The sequence below is a fragment of the Peromyscus californicus genome, unplaced genomic scaffold (genome assembly GCF_007827085.1).
Source record: "Peromyscus californicus insignis strain IS unplaced genomic scaffold, ASM782708v3 Scaffold_10__1_contigs__length_136768540, whole genome shotgun sequence".
Taxonomy (NCBI): Eukaryota; Metazoa; Chordata; class Mammalia; order Rodentia; family Cricetidae; genus Peromyscus; species Peromyscus californicus.
The window spans coordinates 52182751-52202316 of NW_026294391.1; the positions used below are offsets into that span (position 1 = coordinate 52182751).

General features: G+C 36.0%; 1 protein-coding gene across 14 annotated transcripts in view; it reads left to right on the top strand.

The window, feature by feature from the left end:
• Zc3h12b (zinc finger CCCH-type containing 12B) overlaps positions 1–19566 on the top strand; it is a 216968-nt gene that overhangs the window by 99627 nt on the left and 97775 nt on the right. For 6 of the 14 annotated variants that reach the window (XM_052733026.1, XM_052733066.1, XM_052733046.1 and 3 more), the window contains one exon: positions 2434–2523. The exons of the other annotated variants lie outside the window; for them this stretch is intronic. The gene's annotated coding sequence lies outside the window, so the exon portion shown is untranslated. The remainder of the gene's footprint in view (positions 1–2433; positions 2524–19566) is intronic. 14 annotated transcript variants of the gene reach the window in all.

Consider the following 19566-nt stretch of genomic DNA (forward strand, 5'->3'; position numbering starts at 1 on the left):
TTTTATACACTTCCTTCAACTGTTTGATTTTTTTCCCTTGGCTTTCTTTAAGAGACTTATTAGTTTCCTCCAATTATTTGTATTTTCCTGAATTTCTTTAAGGGATTTATTCATTTCCTCCTTTAGGACCTCAACAATCTGCATAAAGTTGGTGTTAAGGATTTTTTCTTGTGCTTCTGTTGTGTTGGAATAGTCAGTTTGCTGTAGAAGGATAGCTGGGTTCTGGTGGTGACATATTGCCTTGGCTGTTGTTTCTTGTGTTCTTATGGAGGCCTCTAGACATCTGAGTTTGGGGTAATTAAAGGTCTAGGTACGAATTTCTGAGTTTGTCTTTGTTGGGTGGGTGTTTTGTTTCTTGGTTTCTATTTTCTTTCTGGTCTTCTGGTCTGTGTATCTTAGGATTCTCCCAGTCTGTGTGGTCTGTGGTAGAGCATGAAGTCTCTGCCCCAGTAGAGGCTGGGTAAGGCAACTAAGAGGGCACAGGACTGGTGATACCTTGGGGAGGGGGGCACATGAAGATAGGGAGTGGGGAAGTTTAGAGGGTGGGCAACCTACCTGGGCTTCTCCTGGTCTGCTTCGTCTCTGGTAGATGTGGAAGTCTCTGCCCCAGGCTGGTCTCTGATAGAACAGAACTGGGAGAGTGGAGGCCTCGGGATAGAGTAGACAGAGGCCAAGAGAGTGGGGAGATTGGTGGGTGGGCAGCCTACCTGGACATCTCCCGGTCTCCTTGACCTCTGGTAGTACAGGGAGTCCCTTCCCCCGTTGGAGAATGGGGCACAGCAAGTAGGAAGGCATGTGACTCAGGGTGTAAGGTCAGGTGCTGCTGGGATAGTATAGAAGTTTAGGGGGGCAACCTACCTCTTGGTTACTTTTCTAATGCTATGAAGAGATACCATGACCAAGGCAAATTATAAAAGAAAGAGTTTATTTGGGCTCACAGTTCCCGAGGTTTAGAGGCCATTTTCATCATGTTGGTGAGCCTGGCAACAGGAAAGCAGTCAGGCATGGTACTAGAGCAGTAGTTGAGACCATATATCCTGATCCAGAAACACAAGGCAGAGAAAGAGAGACAGAGAGAGCTAACTTGGAATGGTGTGGGATTTGAAACATCATAAACCACTGCCAGTGACACACCTCCCTCCAACAAGGCCACACATCCTAATCCTTCCCAAACAGTTCCACCAACCAGGGATCAAGAATTAAAATATTGTATTCTCATGCAAACTACCACACAATTTAAGATATATAATTTTGTTACAGGCATGTATTATATGTTGTGCATACCACCCCTTGATGGTATAAGGTGACCAGCTGTTTTAAGTATCTGTCATCTTGACTTTCTCATCATGATAGATATAATAATATAATATAATATAATATAATATAATATAATATAATATAATATAATATAATATAATATAATATAATAATACCTTCATATTGTTATCCAAAATACACCCTTCCTTCTTTAATCAACTTTTACCTGGAACTTAATCACATCAACAAGGAAAACAATTAAGACAATATGCAAGTCATTGTTTGTTTATACTGCACAAATAGAGACTTAAGGACAGAAATGATCACTTCAATAAATACAGTAATGGTCTTTGTAAAACAATGCACTCTTAAGGACAGAACCCATACCCAGCAGTAGATGGCCAACACAATGAACTCAATGGCATTTTTGGAGGTGCCTTGTTTCATAATGCTTTATCTGGAGATTCTTCTCTTTTCTTTTTCTCTTCAGGTCTTTTGCATATATATTATAGTTTCTGGTGTGTTTTTATGGGATTTCTATGTGTGTGTCTTTGCATCTGTTTTTGTTACTTGTGCTTTTTTTGGCTCTTTTTTTTCCTGTTTGTTTTGTCCTATTTTGGTTTGTTTGTTTTCATTTTATCTTATATTATTTTATCATTATTTTTAGATGCTTGTTTATGTTCTGATGAGTAAGAGAAAGAAAGAGTGTGGATTTGGGTGGGTGGAGAGGAACTGCCAGAAATTGAGTGAGGGGATATCACAATCAGAATATATTATATGAAAAAAACTGTTTTCAATAAGTAAAAGAAAAAGTTTAACATTGCTTCATGATTATGTTCCTATAGAAACTAGGAACAGAACCCAAGCTTGAACACACTGAAGGCTGTGTATAATAAACCTATAACCAACTGTGGTGGTTTCAATGAAAATGGCCTCCATAGGCTCATATATTTGCATGTTTAGTCCCCAGTTGGTGAATTGTTTAGGAAGGATTACTAACCGTGGCCTTGTTGGAGTACGTGTAGCCTTGATGAAGGAGGTGTGTCACTGAGGGTGGGCTATAAGTTTTAAAAGCCTATACCAGGCCCAGGCCCAGAGTCCCTTTCTCTCTCTGTCTCCGTCTCTGTCTCTGTCTGTCTCTCATCCTCTCTCTCTCTCTCTACTTGCTGCCTGTAGATCAAAATGCTAAGCTCTCAGCTACTACTCCAGCATCATGCCTGTCTGCTTTCTACCATGATGATGATGATGGACTAACCGTCTAAAACTGTAAGCAAACCCATGATTAAATGCTTTCTTTTATAAGAGTTGCCATGGTCATGGTGTCTCTTCACAGCAAAAGAACAGTGACTCAGACACCAAATGAAGAAATATGAGAATGTTATTGATAAAATCAAGACTGTGACAAGGATGCCCACTCACAACTATTATTTAATATAATGCTTGATAATCTTAGTTAGGTTTTCTGTTGCTGCAACAAAACACCATGACCAAAATCAATTTGAAAAGGAAAGGGTTTATTTGGCTTATACTTCCACATTGCTATTCATCACTGCAGGAAGTCAGGACAGGAACTCAAACAAGGCAGGACCCTGGAGGCAGGACCTGATGCATAGGCCATGGAGGAATGCTGCTTACTGGCTTGCTTCTCGTGGCTTGCTCAGTCTGCTTTCTTATAGAACTCAGGACTAACTGCCCGGGATGGTACCACCCACAATGGGCTGGGCCCTCCCCCATTGAGCACTAATTGAGAAAATTCCTTATAGCTGGGTCTCATGGAGGCATTCCTTCAACTGAGGCTTCTCTCAGTTTACTCTAGCTTGTGTCAAGTTGACATAAAACTAGCCAGTACACATCAAGTCTTATCTAAATCTCTAAGACAAGAGAATGAAACAAACACAATATACAGAGAGAAAGAAAAGAGTCATGGTATTTTTATTTGCAAATGATATATCCTAGCCTTATACTAAGAAGAGCTTATATACTCTGCTACAGAATTCTGCAATCTGCTTAGCAATTTCAGCAAAGTAGCAGTATACAAAAATCAACATGCAAAAGGAATGAATACCTTTTTATATACAGAAAGTAAACTTGGTACAATAGAAACCAGGAAAAATATCCTAGTCACAATAGCTTCTAAAATTAAAGTGACTGTGAATAAACCTGAGGAAGTGAAAAACAACTCTGTAACAAAAACATTAAGAACCTGTTTTTTTTAGTCTTCATTGTCAACTATGTTAGATTTATAATCACTATAGAAACACATCTTTGGTGTGTTTGTGAAGGCGTATCCAGTGATGTTTAACTGAAGAGGGAAAACCCACATGGAATGTAGATGCCAACATCCCATGTACTGGTGTCCCAGACTAAATAATAGGAGAAAGTGGGCTGAGCATCAATATTCATACATACTGATTTCCAGTGCAATGTGACCAGATCCTTCAAACACCTGCCAACATCATTTCCTTATTTGTCAAGGAAATCAAAATTGAAATAGCACTGTGATTACATCCCACCCCATTTAGAACAATATTAACAAGAAAATAAACAGAAAAATGTTTTAAGGTGAAGGATATCAAGGACGTGTACAAAAAGAATATTTATACAATGCTGGTGGGCATGTGAACTTGTAGAGCTACTGTGAAAATTAGTATGGATATGCCTTTAAAATGCTAAGGATTCTTGGAAAATCATTATGGAAATCTGTTACTTTATGGACTTATGTATATATGTATATGCTGGCTGTTGTCAATCTGATACAGAACCTTGACTGGAGATCTCATAGGACACAGTGATGAACCTACTTTGTTTTTTTGCTAAATAGGCATAGTATCAAACAGCTTTCTAAATACGTACCTCTAAGCACATAGATTAGTGCAACTCTCAGCCCTCATTAGAGAAGTGTCTTTGTGCAGTGGATGACAGTTCATATAGATATTCAACTGATCAAAATGCAGAGATCAAGTATCTGTGGAATGCTCAGCCATGAATGGAACAACTATTCCACACAACTGCCATCCCCAAGGGTCAGGAAACATTTTGAAAATAAGATCAGAAAGGTTATAAGAGCCAGAAGCTTTTGAGGACTAACGCAAAATAATGCTTTCTGGGCATAACAATACCTTTGCATTTATGAACTGATAGCAGCCGTGGTCATCTGCACAATATGTGTACAAGATTCTGGTATATATGATGAGAAATGCACACAAGCTCCCAGACATGACTGAGAAATTATTGACACTTGAGTGATTCTGGAGGAAGAGGAATCAATTTCCTTTAGGAATGTGATACCTGGCAGGTTGACCATATTCCAGTAGATGTATTCATACTCATCTATATATGGGCAGAATTAATTAAACTCAGTGAATTATAGACTAACAATAATAATGGAAATTTGAATCAAATTACAATGAGATAGCATCCCACACTTACTAGAATAGCCTTTTTTAAAATTGAAAATAGATATTTTTCATACAACATATCCTGACTTTCCCATCCCCTAACTCCTTCCAGATCCTCCCCACCTCTTTGCCCACCCAAATCCGCACTTTCTTGATCTCTCTCATTAGAAAAACAAACAGGCATCTAAAATAAAATAAAAATAAGATAAAATAAAAATTAAACCTAAATAGGACAGAATAAACAAATGAACAGGAAACAATTACCAAAGAAGAAGCACAAGATATACATATAAATGTATAGATATATACATTCAGACACAGAAAGATACCATAAAGACAAAAAAGTCTGAAACCATAATATATAAGCAAAGGACCAGTAGAATAAAAAGGAAAGAAGGAAGAAAGGAAGGAAGGAAGGAAGGAAGGAAGGAAGGAAGGAAGGAAGGAAGGAAGGAAGGAAGGAAGGAAGGAAGGAAGACGGCCCAAATAAAGAATTATGAAACAAAAAAAAATAGACCAAAAAAACAAACAAACAAAAACACTCCAAAAATACCAGTGGGTTTGTTTTGTGTTGGCCATCTACTGGGCATGACCCTTACCCATATGTGTGTGTTTTTTTTTTTTGTTTTGTTTTTCAGGACAGGGTTTCTCTGTGTAGCTTTGCGCCTTTCCTGGAACTCACTTGGTAGCCCAGGCTGGCCTCGAACTCACAGAGATCCACCTGGCTCTGCCTCCCGAGTGCTGGGATTAAAGGCGTGCGCCACCACCGCCCGGCATATGTGTGTTTTTATGCCCAGTGAGAGTATGTTGGAGAAAACTAGTTTTTCTTTGTGAGTAGTTATCAGTAGGAAATAGCTTCTGGGTTAGGGAGGAGGCTTGTGTCCACTTCCCCTTTCAGTGTGGAGACCCCATCTGGCTTAGAAGTGTGCAGACCCTGTGTATGCTGCCACAGTCTCTGTGAATTCATGCTGTATCACTCCTGTTGTGTTTAGGCTTTGTTTCCTTGGTGTCTTCCATTCCCACTGGCTCTTAAAATCTTTCCACCACCTCTTCTGCAGAGTTCCTTGAGCCCCAAGGGCAGGGAATTAATGGAGACATCCCATTTAGGACTGAGTGTTCCAAGGTCACTCTCTGCACATTCTCTAGCTAGGGGGTTTCTGTATTTGTTCCCATCTACTACAGGAAGAAGCGTCTCTGATGATAGCTAAGCAAGACACTGATCTATGAGTGTAGCAGAATGACATTAGAAATCATTTTATTGCTATGTTCCTTTGCAGAACAATAGTATTTGGTTTCCCCCTAGGTTAGTGGCCTATTTAGTCTCAGGTTCTTGGCCACCCTAGCAGTGCCAGGCATGGGTTCTGTCTCATGGAGTGGGCCTTAGTTCCAATCAGATAGTGGTCGATTACTCCCACAACTTCTGTACCACTGTTGCACCAGCCTATCTTCCAGGCTGCTCATCATTGTAGATCACAGGGTGTGTAGCTGGGTTGGTGTTTACCTTTTTCCTCTAGTAGCATGCAGAATACCTTCCAGCATCTTTTTTAGAAACATGGAAAAGAGCAAGCTTTGGCAAGTATGTAGTGCTTTGAAGTGCTGTAAATTGTTGGAAGGAATGTAAAATGGTGCAGCTGCTGTGGATAAGTTTGGTTGTCCCTCAAAAAGTTAAAAAGAGTTACCCATTAATCAAAAAATCTCACATATATGCATCTAAATAATTGTAAACATGAAATAAAACATACAGTTGCATTATAGTATTCATAGTATTGTTATCCACAATAGCCAAAAGATCAAAACAAAAGAAGTATGCACCAGTACATGGATGGATAAACAGAATTTGTGCAACTTCAAAATCAGACTATTATTCAACTGTAAAGGAATGAAGTTCTGGAATACACCTTAATATGGACAGACTTGAAAAGCACAGCTAAATGTAAAATGACATTATCGTATCTGATTCATTTTGTAAGTAATACCTACTGTACATGCATTCATAAAGATGGGAAGTAGATTAGAGGTTTACCAAGGGCTAGGGAGGTGGGAAATGAGAAATTATTGTTCAACATATGCAGACTTTTTTATTAGACTGATGAAACTTCTAGAAAATGTTATAGTAATGTTTGCATAATAGTGTGAATATAATGAATTGAAAACTATTTTTCAGTGTCTTGGTATTTAACCTAGGGCCTGCCATGTGCTAGGCAAAGCAATCTGCCACTGAGCTACAGCTTATAAGAATATGTCTGAGTTCTCAAAAATAAATGACCACAGAGGCCAAAGTATTTCAAGAAGGTAAAAAGATTTTCTTCTGAAGAAGGGTGTGTAGCCATGCCAAATCAAGCAAGCAGGCAAGCACACCCGGTGGACTCCACTGAGTTTGTATTCCTAATGCAAAGAGGCCCTGAACTGCACTCGGAGTGCTCTGAATTCAGCCACACATTTTTATGCAATTGCCTAGTTTAAAGGCATGAAGTTCATAAGCAGAGTGTAATTTTTAGCAGAGAGCACAACATTAAGAACATATTTTCATTCACATTCCTTGGATGAGTTTGAATTTCTGACAAGTGGCTTCTTTACATTTTTAATGGAGTTTTGTCTTATTTAATCCCTTGAGATAAAACAAAACAATGTTTTGTTTACATCCTCCACAATTTTCCCCTTTTACACTACACTTTTAGTTTTTCTTCAAATTCAATTGACACTGCCTGATTTTTCTGTTAATTGGTATTCATCAGTAAGACATTATGAAAAGATAATTTTGGCAGTTATTGTTGTTGTTATTAGTCATTGAATTAACCCTCATTTGCATGGAATTATATAATATCAAATTCTAATAGTGACTCATGGGAATATAACAGGATGCAGGTCATTACCTCTTTCTAATTTCCAAACCATCATTTTATAAGATTAGAAAAATGGTCATTTATTCCCCAAAAATCCTACCAGAAAATTTGTAGAAATGAATAACATTTTGAGCAATGTGGCAGGATACAGTACCAACAAAAATCAAATAGCCTTTCTATGAACCAATAACAAACATATACAAAACAAGTTCATAAACACACTCTCATTCATAATAACTAACAAGGAGTTAAAGGAGCAATACAATGAAAACTTTAAATCTCTGAAGACATAAAGACACTAGAAAATGGAAAGGCATATTATGCTCTTGGATTGATAGGATTAATATTGTAAAGATGAATATCTGCCAAAAGCCATGCACACATTCAATGCAATCCCAATCAAAATTCCCATCTCATTCTTAATAGAAATAGAAACAACTATGCTCAAATTCATGTAGAATCAGAAAAGTCACTGGATAGCCAAAACAGCCCTGAGCAAAAACAACAATGCTAGAAGGATTACCATTCCGGACCTCTAGATATTTTATAGAGCCATAGTAATTGAAGGGACTCTTGCCAGCCTGAGCATGGCAAACATGGCTCTGGCAGGCCTTGCCCTTCTCATCTATTCCCTCTGCCTTACTCAAAAAAAGTTAGATTACATTCTAAAGATAAAGGTCCACTCTCTTATTTGGCTACTTCTTCCTCCTGAGGCTGACTACTAAGGTACACCTATCAAAGTATTGAAGTTCAGCAATCAAAATTCCCCCTTTGGCTCACCTAATTAACATGCCCAATTAAAATTAAACACCTCATTCTAATACAGGGTTTCCTCTTTTACCTTTATAAACAGCCATTTTCCTATGAGCCATGTTTGTTTTCTTTCTATCCAGAGGCAGTCCTTTGTTCCCCCAGAACAAATGCCCCTTCCCCATCTCCCCTGTTCCTTTCCCCCTTCTTCCTCATCCTCTATCTCCTGTCTTTGTCTCTTATTCCCTGCACTTTGTACCAATTGTGCAAATCTCCTTTGTGTTGAGAACTTGGTCTTGGGGGTCTTAAGCCAATACTGGTCCCTTCAGTAATTAAAACAATGTGGTGTTGGTACAAAACCAGACAAGTAGAGAGATGCAACAAAATCCAAGATCCAAACATGAGTATGCGTAACTAAAACTATCTAATATTTGATAAAGATGCCAAAAACTTTCACTGGAGATAAGGCAGCATTTTCAACAAATGATAGTGGGAAAACTGGATGTCCACATATAGAAGAACGAAATTAGACTCGTATATATCATCTTGTTCATAAACTAACTCCAAATAGATCAAAGACCTAAATGTGAAACCTAAGATACTGAAACTGCTAGAGGAAATAATAGGCAGTACCTTATAGGATATAATATAGGAAGGAACTTTATGAATAGGATCCCATTTGCCCAGGAATTGAGGACAATAATTGACAAATGGGACCTCATGAAACTAAAAAGCTTCTACACAACTAAAGAAACAATCACACAAGTAAAGAGGAAGCCAGCAGAATGGAAGAGAATCTTTTCTAGCTATACATATGACAGAGGATTAATATCCAGGATATATAAAGAACTCAAAAAGAGAAGGTTAAAAAAAAAAAACAGTGACCCATTCAAAAAATGGATTTGAGCTCTGACCAGAGCATTCCCCAGAGAAGAAATATAAAGATGTCTGTCTTGGTTACATGTCCATTGCTGTACTGTGACACCATGACCAGGACAACTTACAGAAGAAAGATTTTTATTGGGCTTACAGTTCCAGAGGGTAAATCCATGATCATCATGGTGGGAAGCATGGCAGCAGGAAGGCAGGCATGGTGTGGGAGCAGTATCTAAGAGCTTACATCTGACCTACAAGCAAAAGCAGAGATAGAGATGAAGATAAAGAGATAGAGACTGGGAAAGGCATAGGCTTTTGAAACTTCAAAGTTCACCCTCAGTGACATACCTCCTCCAATAAGGACACACCTCTTCATCCTTCCCAAATAGTTCCACCAACTGGGTAACAAGTATTCCAACATATTGACCTAGGGGAGCCATTCTCATTCAAACCACCACAATGGCTAAGAAATATCTCAAAAACTGTTTATGGTTACTTTCTAGCTATTATGGAAAATGCAAATCCAAACAACTGTGAGGTTTTATCTTATTCCAGTCTGAATAGCAAAGATGAAAAGAATAACAACAAATGCTGGAGAGGGTATGGGAAAGAGAAACCTCATTCACTGTTGATGGGACTTCAAACTGGTCCAGACACTCTGAAAACCATTATCAAGAGCCATTAAAAAGCTAAAAATGAATATACTATAACCCAGCTATAATATTCTTCAACATATGTTTAAAGGACTCAACATCTAGTCCACTCAGCCATGTTCACCAACACTCTATTCATAAAAGCTAGGAAATTAAAACAACCTAAATATCCTTCAGCTGATGATTGGATAATGAAAATGCAGTGCTTCAAACTGGCTTTTTAGAGCCCATTCCCTATGGGCCTTACTCAGCCTTGATGCAGGGGGGAGGGGCTAGGTCCGGCCCCAACTTAGTATGCCAGCCTGTGTTGACTCCCCAAGGGAGGCCTTACCCACTATGAGGAGGAGATGGGGTGGGATGGGGGTAGGTGGGAGGAAGCGGAAGAAGAGGAGGGAGGGGGAACAGGTTGGTATGTAAAAGGAAAGAAAATTTTTTTAATAAAAAAAAATATTAGCCGGGCGGTGGTGGCGCACGCCTTTAATCCCAGCACTCGGGAGGCAGAGCCAGGTGGACCTCTGTGAGTTTGAGGCCAGCCTGGGCTACAGAGCGAGTTCCAGGACAGGTACCAAAACTACACAGAGAAACCCTGTCTCGAAAAAACAAAAAAACAAAAAAAAAGAAAAAAAGAAAATGCAGTGCTTATACACTACAGAATACTATTCAGATGTTAAGAATAGTGAAACTAGCAGCTAAAAGGAATGGGATAAAAAAGATTCTACAGGGTGAAGTAAATCCAGAACTAGAGAAACAAACATCGCGTATTCTCTCTCTCATCTATGGTTCCTACATGCAAGTCTTCTGGTGTGAAAACATATCCTGGAGTGACTACAGAAGCCAGGAAAGTACAAGGAAAGCAAGGCGTGTGGGTGGGAAGCAATCTTGAGAATACCAAGTTACAAGTGATTTAAAGGGGAAAATGGGAGAGGGCTTTAATTAGGGAGGAAGAGGGAAATAAATAAATATAGAAATGGGGATCAGAGTAAACTAACTGTAAGGATGTCTGAAAGGGTCATTCAACATTATTTATCTACCAAAAATTACATATAATATATATGTCTACGTATACACATATACACACATACATATATGTATGTATAAATATTGTGCTGGCAAGTTTTGTCTACTTGACACAAGCTAGAGTCACTGGAGAGGACTTCTGATTATTTGCAGAACTTCCATACTGCTTGCCTAGCAGCAGCACTAGTTTACATTCACAGCAGTAGGGTCCCAGTTTATTCACATCCTCGTTAATTCTGTTGCCTTATTAATTCGTGTGTGTGTGTGTGTGTGTGTGTGTGTGTGTGTGTGTGTGTGTGTGTGTATTTATTAATGGTTTTTATATCATCTTTGGAAGAAAATGCCTCTTCAAATCTATACTCAGGTTTTAATCTACTGATTGGATTTTTGTTCAATTGAGTTAGTTTATTATATTAATCTAATATTACATTTATGTTTTTCAAATATATTATTTCAATAGGTTTCTTTACATGATTTTGATGTTATTTGATAAAGAAAAACTTGTAATGTTGATGTGAACACATTTGTCAATTTGTTGTCTTTAGCGTCATAGCCCCCCCCCCCCCCCGAAATCAATTGAAGTTCAGTATCATGTAGATTAGCCCCTAAGTTGTCTTCTGAGAATTCAGAGATTTAGAAGTCATCTTTGGGTCTTTAATTCGTTTTGAATTGACATTTTAATATTATGTAAGATGAGTCCAGTTTCGTTCTTTTGCATGTGATTATTTACTTTTCCTAATTCCATGAGTTTAAAAACCTGTCCTTTCCCCGTTTAGTAGTCTGAGCACCATTTTCAGTTACTGATTGACCATGTGTATAAAAAATTATTGCCGGGCGGTGGTGGCGCACGCCTTTAATCCCAGCACTCGGGAGGCAGAGCCAGGCGGATCTCTGTGAGTTCGAGGCCAGCCTGGGCTACCAAGTGAATTCCAGGACAGGCGCAAAGCTACACAGAGAAACCCTGTCTCGAAAAACCAAAAAAAAAAAAAAAAAATTATTGTAAGCTTTTCCTTTTATTGGCCCAGTTTATTCTCTTCATATTCCAGTAGTATAGTGTTTTACTGCTGTACATTGGTAATAAGTTTCAAAATTAGGAAATAATTTCTTCAACTTAATTTTTAATTATTCAAGTTCCTTGAGAATTCATATGAATTTTAGAATAAATTTTCCTATTCATGTAAAAATTTCGGTAGAATTTTCATAGCTGTGTAATTGAATTTATAGGCCATTTTGGGGAGTATATGCATTTTACCTACACTTCACTGTTACAATCCGTGATTATAATGTGTCATTACGTTTTTTTAATCTTTAATGTTTTTTCCTGTATTTTCAAGTTTTCATTTATACTTCCTTCAGTTTTTTTGCTTAGAACTTTCTTCTTCTTAATAGTATGGAATTGTTTAGAATGTTCATATTGAATAGTTTATTTTGCTACAATTACAAGTTCACTAGTTTTTTTCTTTAGTAGAATTTAACATATCATTAACCCTAAATATTTATATTTATATTATATTTTTTTAAATTTCAGACATTAATTTCTTAAAGTCTTATCTGAGCTTTAAAATTATTTTACACATCTTAACTTTATTAACTTATAGAATATACTTACAATGCTTATTTTAATATTATAAGACAAATAAAACATGTAGCTCTCAACTCTGGATCTATTTATAACAACTGATTTTCATCCTCATTATTAGAATTTCTTTCTTTATTTTTAGAGGTATATAGCCTTTCTTTATCCCAGTTAATTACTGGATATTTTGAAGGTTGATAAATAGTATTCACTGTGTTTTAAGACATAGTTAAGTTACTTGAAAACAATTTGATCCTTTCAGTCTAGTTTTGAAATTGTTTTTTCGTAAATGACCAGGGCAGTGACCAATCAAATGTTTTCAGGCAAATTTCAGGGAGCTACATGGTATATTAGTAAAAGGACCAAAAATGATATTTGCCCCTATCAATACTTGCAAGATAACTAGGCTTTAGTAACTTTAGAATGTAGTAGAGAGTTGAACTAAAGATGATTGAAAGGAGATAATGTTATTTCTTTGTACCAGTTTCTGTTAAGTGTCTCTTGAACACACCATTTTTAAACTCATTTAGTTTATAGTCTTTTGCTACACTGGTAATAAATAGTATGATCTGGAATGGTTGAAATTATGATGAGAATACTAAATGTTGACAAAAGTCTAGATCAAGTGGAAATTTCATTAACTCCTCTTAGAAGGGTGAAATATTGCAACAACATTGGAAGCTACTTCATTAATTTCTTCAAAAATATTCTCTTACCATATGTCTAGCCTTTCCCCCTTAAGTATTTACCCCCAGAAAATTGTCAACATATGTTCACATAGACATTTGTACAACTATTTATAACTGCAGTATTTGCAATAATCATCAACTGGAACAAATTGGAAAAAATCCAAATGTCTCTCAGTAACTTTAAAGAAGCAACATTTGGTATATCCATGTGATAAGCTACCTACCACTCACCAATATAAAGGGAATATACCACCACTACATGAATGAATAAAAGCTATACAAGCAGAAAATATCAGCATGCAAAACTACATACTGTATGAGCCCATGTATTTTCTGCAGTTCTATCAGATCAGTGTTTGCTAAGGTCCTGGGAAGAAGAGGATATATAGCAAGTAAATGACATTTATCTTGATTATGACTGCTGGTTTCATGAGTTTATACATCTGTAAGAACTAATCGAACATTGTTTTAATGAATTTAATTTGCTCTTCGTAAATTATATCAATAAATTTGATCAATACCAACATAGTGATTATCCAATGAGGAATAGAGATTAGAGAGATATCTTTATTTCTTTATTGTCTAGTATGGAGCTCAGTAATTTTTTATTTTTGTATATCATTGGATTACTGGATTACTGTTTTGGTATAATTCTTGTTTCTGTTTTCATTTGGATTGATATCTCTTATTGATTGTGTCAATATAAAATGTTAGCATTTGTGACATGTAGACTTGCTTTACAAGAAGTTTTTGTTGTTGTTGGTTTGTTTTTGTTTTTTTTGTTTTTTGTTTTTTTTTTTTTGGTTTTTCAAGACAGGGTTTCTCTGTGTAGCTTTGCGCCTTTCCTGGAACTCGCTTTGGAGACCAGGCTGGCCTCAAACTCACAGAGATCTGCCTGGCTCTGCCTCCCCGAGTGCTGGATTAAAGGCGTGCGCCACCACCGCCCAGCCTACAAGAAGTTTTAAAATGCTTCCTCCAGGATGAGATGAAATTATTATTATTAATATCTTAAAGTCAGATGAATAATTGAAGAGCAACAATAAATGTAGCTATACAAATAAATAAAAAGACTAGTACTGTTGTGATTTTGGTTGGTAATTCCTTTACAGCCCCACATTACTAAAAAGACAAATGATAAAACGATAATTATAAATTTGTGGTTTTAAAACATACAAAAGTATAGATATCATGGCATGTACATTCTACCAATTCATTCTTATTAAATCAAATTTGTTCTTTATAAATTAAGATTGTAATTATAATCCCTAGGGTAACCAATAAGGAAAAGAACTTGGAAATCATAGGAAAAAAATCTATGTTTAATTTTGTCTTTTGAGAATGAATTATGACATTTCTAAATAAAGTAGAATGTACTTATTTAGAGGTGTGCTCACTGGGTGCTCAGTGTCTAATACATTTTCATTCTTTGAGAGGCATGTTATGAAGTGTGTGGTTTAGTGGATTTGGCACTTATCTTTTCGAAAATATACCATTTAGTAGCACATGAATGCAAGCCTTGAAAGGGTCAATAATCTAAGTTCAAACACTAAGGAACTTTAAATGGAAATATAAAAGTTGGAAAAGGAAAGAAAACATAAATCTTAGAACAATATCATGAAAGTGAAAACAAAAGGGAATCGAGGAATCTAAAATTTATACTGAAAAGAAAAACAAAATTGACAAAGCTTTACTTGGAGTGGCAATGAAAAAATAGAGTACACATGAAAGTGAAACAATATAAGTCAGTTTTACTTCTATAAAAATTATTGTAGTAGAATATAATAAGTTGGGAAGTTTGATAACCTAGATGACATGCACAATTTCCGAGAACCCAAGTGTACCACAACTATCTGGAGAAAAATAAAAATTTGGAACATAACTATGGCAAATGAAAATATTAATTGCATAGACAAAAATCCCAACAAACACCAAGACTGTGTGGTTCACTGTGAATTCCATTAAACATTTAAAGAGCGTAGAGCAGTGGTGTATTCCTATAATCATAGGACTTGAGAGAAGGAGGCAGGAGGACCATAAGTTCTAGGCCAACCTGTGCTATTTACCAAGTTCCAATGCACGTTGTGTTATATATGCAGATCCTATATGAAAGAAAGAAAAGAGGTGCAATCATGCTTTGCAAGCTCTTTAAAAAATAGTTGAAAACGGTTTTAACTCATTTTATAAGACCAGAATTGCCATGGTAACAAAGAAATACACTGAAATCACACACAAAAAAAGAGAAGACTACCCCTTTTGAAAATAAACAGAATTATTTAGTAAGATAGCACATTTAATTCATGGGTATATGTTTACATAAAATCATACTTAATAAAAATGTAGTATTTATCTCAAAAATACTAGAGTGGGTCAAAATAAAAATTAATGTTCCACATCAGAATATAAATAAATCTTATTAAAAGCACTCAACTGAAAATGGGGAAAAACCTAACTATGTATTTGCCTGAATATGGACTATGTACATGATAAACAGACAGTTGAAAAGATAGCCAACTCAAGAGCTACAGGAGAGATTACAAAGGTAGCCTTAGAAACTTGGTTCTGTTCATGTATAAAAACGTAGAGTTTATAAAAGTTAATTTGCAAACCAAGAACAAAAGTTGTTTGCATGCATTATGTACATGCGTCCTGAAAACATCAAACATTTCAGCTGCATAGCCCAAAAAACAGAAGACCACCATGTCCCCTTGTCAAAAAAAAAAAAAAGATTTTAAGTCACACCATTATTTTTTTCCGGGTGATTACACATTTCTGAAACCATCACATCCACCATTTACTCAATCTTTTCATGATACAGTATCTAGATATGCACAAAACTCATAAAAACTTAGTAGTACATGGCGAAATGATCTAAGAATTAAAAACATGAGGGTAAGGCATTCCCGCTGGTTAGATGTCTGTGGTTAATTGACCTCTGCAGCAATAAAGCAGCATTTCTACACATACAAGGTCATTTTTTTAAGAAAAAGAATGCACACAATTGTTACATTTTTAAGTGCTGCATTTAAAAGATAGTTACTCTAGTTTGATTAAATTCTTGCAAAGTATCCCTTCTGTAAAATTTGTGATACAATACTGTGCCCTAAAGTGTTTTTTTTTTACTAATAGACAGTTTATTATGGCACATCAACACGATTCTGTTTAGATAATACACCACTACATTCTGTTAATAATCATTAGGTGTGGAAGAATTTCTTTTGTGGTTATTAAAAAAAATCTCAAGTTTCTAAATCTGCAAGAATAAAACTTTTTAAAATACAAAAAAAAGAAAAGATAGCCAATATTACCAGTCAATAGGGAAATGCAAAATTAATTCACTTAACTTTCACCAGCATGACTATAATAATTAATAAAATCATAAAATTGTGTGCTAGTGAAGATGTTGAGAAATTGGTAACATGCATTTCCTAGTGGAAATAAAGAATGGTATACATCTCTTAAAAAGCAGTTTTGCATTTGCTTGTAGAGATTAAATATGAAGTTATAATACACCGTATAAATTCACTTTTTACATGTAGAATCTTTTATAAATAATTAAAAAACAAAAATATTCAAACAGATGTAAAGCACAAAAGATTTGTTGCTATAGCAATACTATTTAAAATGCCCACCCAACTGTCCATCCCTTGATGAACAGTTAAAAACAGTGCACTATATTCATCCAATAGAATATTGTTCAACAAATAGAAATTTCATAGTGGTACATACTACAATTTAAATGACCATTAGATGCATTATGCTAAGTTAAATAAGCCATACACAAAAAGTCACATATTATTTGTCTCTATTTAGTGTGAAGGGAAATTCATGCAAATCAAAAACAACTTAGTAATTGAGAATAATTAGGGCAAAAGGAGAAACTGGAAGTCTAGTTAATATGTTCAAGGTTTCCTTTTGGAATTAAGAAAATATTTAATATTAGATGTAAATGACCTTTGGATAACAATGTGAATATATTAAATGCCACCAAACTGCATACACTGAAATGATTAATTGGTTAATTTTATGCTACGTTATATAAAACAATATTTTTGTTTGTTTCTAAATCAAAAATTTAAATTTGTATATGTTTATAATGAACAGAATGCTGGATTAATACATGTATAGGTTATGAAAGGCTAAATCAATCTAATTAATGTACTGCCTACTATATTTTGTTATTTTATGCTAAGAATGCTGCAAATCTGTTCTCTTGGCAATTCTGAAGTTTACAATACATTGTTCTTAACTCCTATCTTATACAACAGACATCTTGACTTATTCTTCCTATCTGACATTTTTATCCTTTTATCACATCTCCAAGTCTTGTCTTTACCTTTATTTCATAATAAAGGCCTCCAATGGTCCACCACTGGGTATGATATGGGCTGTGGCCTTTTGCTATATGATCACTGTTGTGTTAAAGTTTGTTAGATGTTTTCTCTGCATCTAATGAGATTTTTCACACAACTAGAAAAATACTGTGAAATTGCAAAATACCACAACAATAAAAATCCTAAATAGAGCAAAACAAAGACCTTGTGCTATCTGTGCAAAATAGTATGAATCGCCTTTCTGACTTCCATTTTATCATAATACATCATATCATAATTTAATACAAAGAGATTAAAGGATGTTGCAGTTTGTGTTGCCTAGCCATCATTTCAAGAAGAGAACTGAAATTCTTCAGGTGGCTTTGATTGAACTTGTCTCACTTTGTTCTCTGTACAGTGTAAGTATTTTAGGTTTTTTGTTTGCTTTAATAATATTTTCATTAATTCTTGGAGAAATTATATACAATGGGTTGTGATCATCTTCCCCAACTCCTCCTTAAATGCACCCTCTCCACCCTCATCTCTCTATACACCCATCTTTTTCATTTATTCTTTTTAAAACTCCCATTGAGTCCAATATGTTCCTCAATTGCTCTTGGGGGACTGCCCTAGAATGTTGTCAATATACCAGGAGTCACATCATTCAAGAAAAATTACTCCCTCTATGCTAGTAGCTACCAAATGCCCATAGCTCTTTAGCTCGGGTGGGAGTTCCTGACCACCTCGCCCCTCCATACTGAGACTGTGTCGGGCTTGAGCTTGCACAGGTGTTGTGCATGCTGTCATAATTGCTCTAAATTCATGTATGCAATTGCCCTGTTGTATCCGCAAAACACCAGTTCCTTAGCGGTGCCCACCACCTCTCACTCTTGCAATCTTTTAACTCCCCATTCCTCAGAGATTTCTGATCCTATTTGATCCAAATGTATTATCAGAATGTCCTATGCTATCAGCCACCAGTATATCACACAGAGACTGGGCTGAGAAGAAGCACAGAGTGCAAACAGAATATCAATGAAAGAGAAAATAATCTGGACTTTAAATAAACAATATTTCAAAACTGCTGCTAAACCAAAAATGCTGGGAAGTGTTTGAGGAATTTCTTATAATAGACCCAGGCTAAAAGGAAAGTCCATTATACGTTATATTAAGCATCAAGTAGTGTGTGCAGCAAAATAAGAATCTGTATTAAACTAACTTTTGACATTCTACAGCTGTAGAAGAGTTAAAAATAGGTTGTTACAAAGAGTAGCAAAAGCAAATGGTGAATGTTGTAACTTTTATAAATAGAAATTGTTTCACAGCTAATATACAGTGCAATCTTGAACTCACAGATGATCCAACTGGAACTTTATTTTTAGGTTTGGGAAAAATATTAATTTCTGAGTAACTTTGTTCTTCATGTTGAAACTGTAATGTTGTATTTATGTCTATTATAAATCCATTTAATCTTTTTGAGAAAATAGTCTAAATTAAAGAGCATGGGACTTCAAAAGAAAGAACTCCTCATGTACAAAATTTGAAGCAACAATTATCCTTTACCCATCCCAGTACATAATGAATAAAATTCACATTTGATTTTCCCAAATTCCAAATTAATGACAGTGCAAATTGTCACCGCAGTCTCTTATGATTTAGTCTACATGAAAGCTTCCGTATCCAGGGCAAACATTGTGCCATTGCTCATGCTATGATCTTTGTCTCAAATATTCACCCCAGCTTTAGGGTTGGTACAGTAAGCACCAACATTCTCTCATCTGACGTGCAATTTTTTTATTATTAATATCTTGCAGTGATCTGATGTATTTGTGATAACTAATAAACCAATATGTGGTGGTTTGAATGAGAAATTTCCTTCAGAGGTCAAGGCATTTAAACACTTGGTCCGCGGTTGGTAGCATAGTGTGGAGAGGCTACAGAGAAGTGCAGCTTTGCTGAAGGAAGCTTATCACTAGGAACAGGCTTTGAGAGTTTAAAGTCTTGTCCTACTTCTGGTTCACTCTATGTTTCGAGCTTACAGTTAAGGATGTGAACTCTCAGCTTCCTGCCCAGGTCACCACACCTGATGCCCTGCTTCCCCACTGGGATGAATTCTTACCCTTCACAAACCATTAACTCCTTCAGTAAGTCACTTTTATCATGGCATTTTATCACAGCAACAGAAAACTAACAAAAA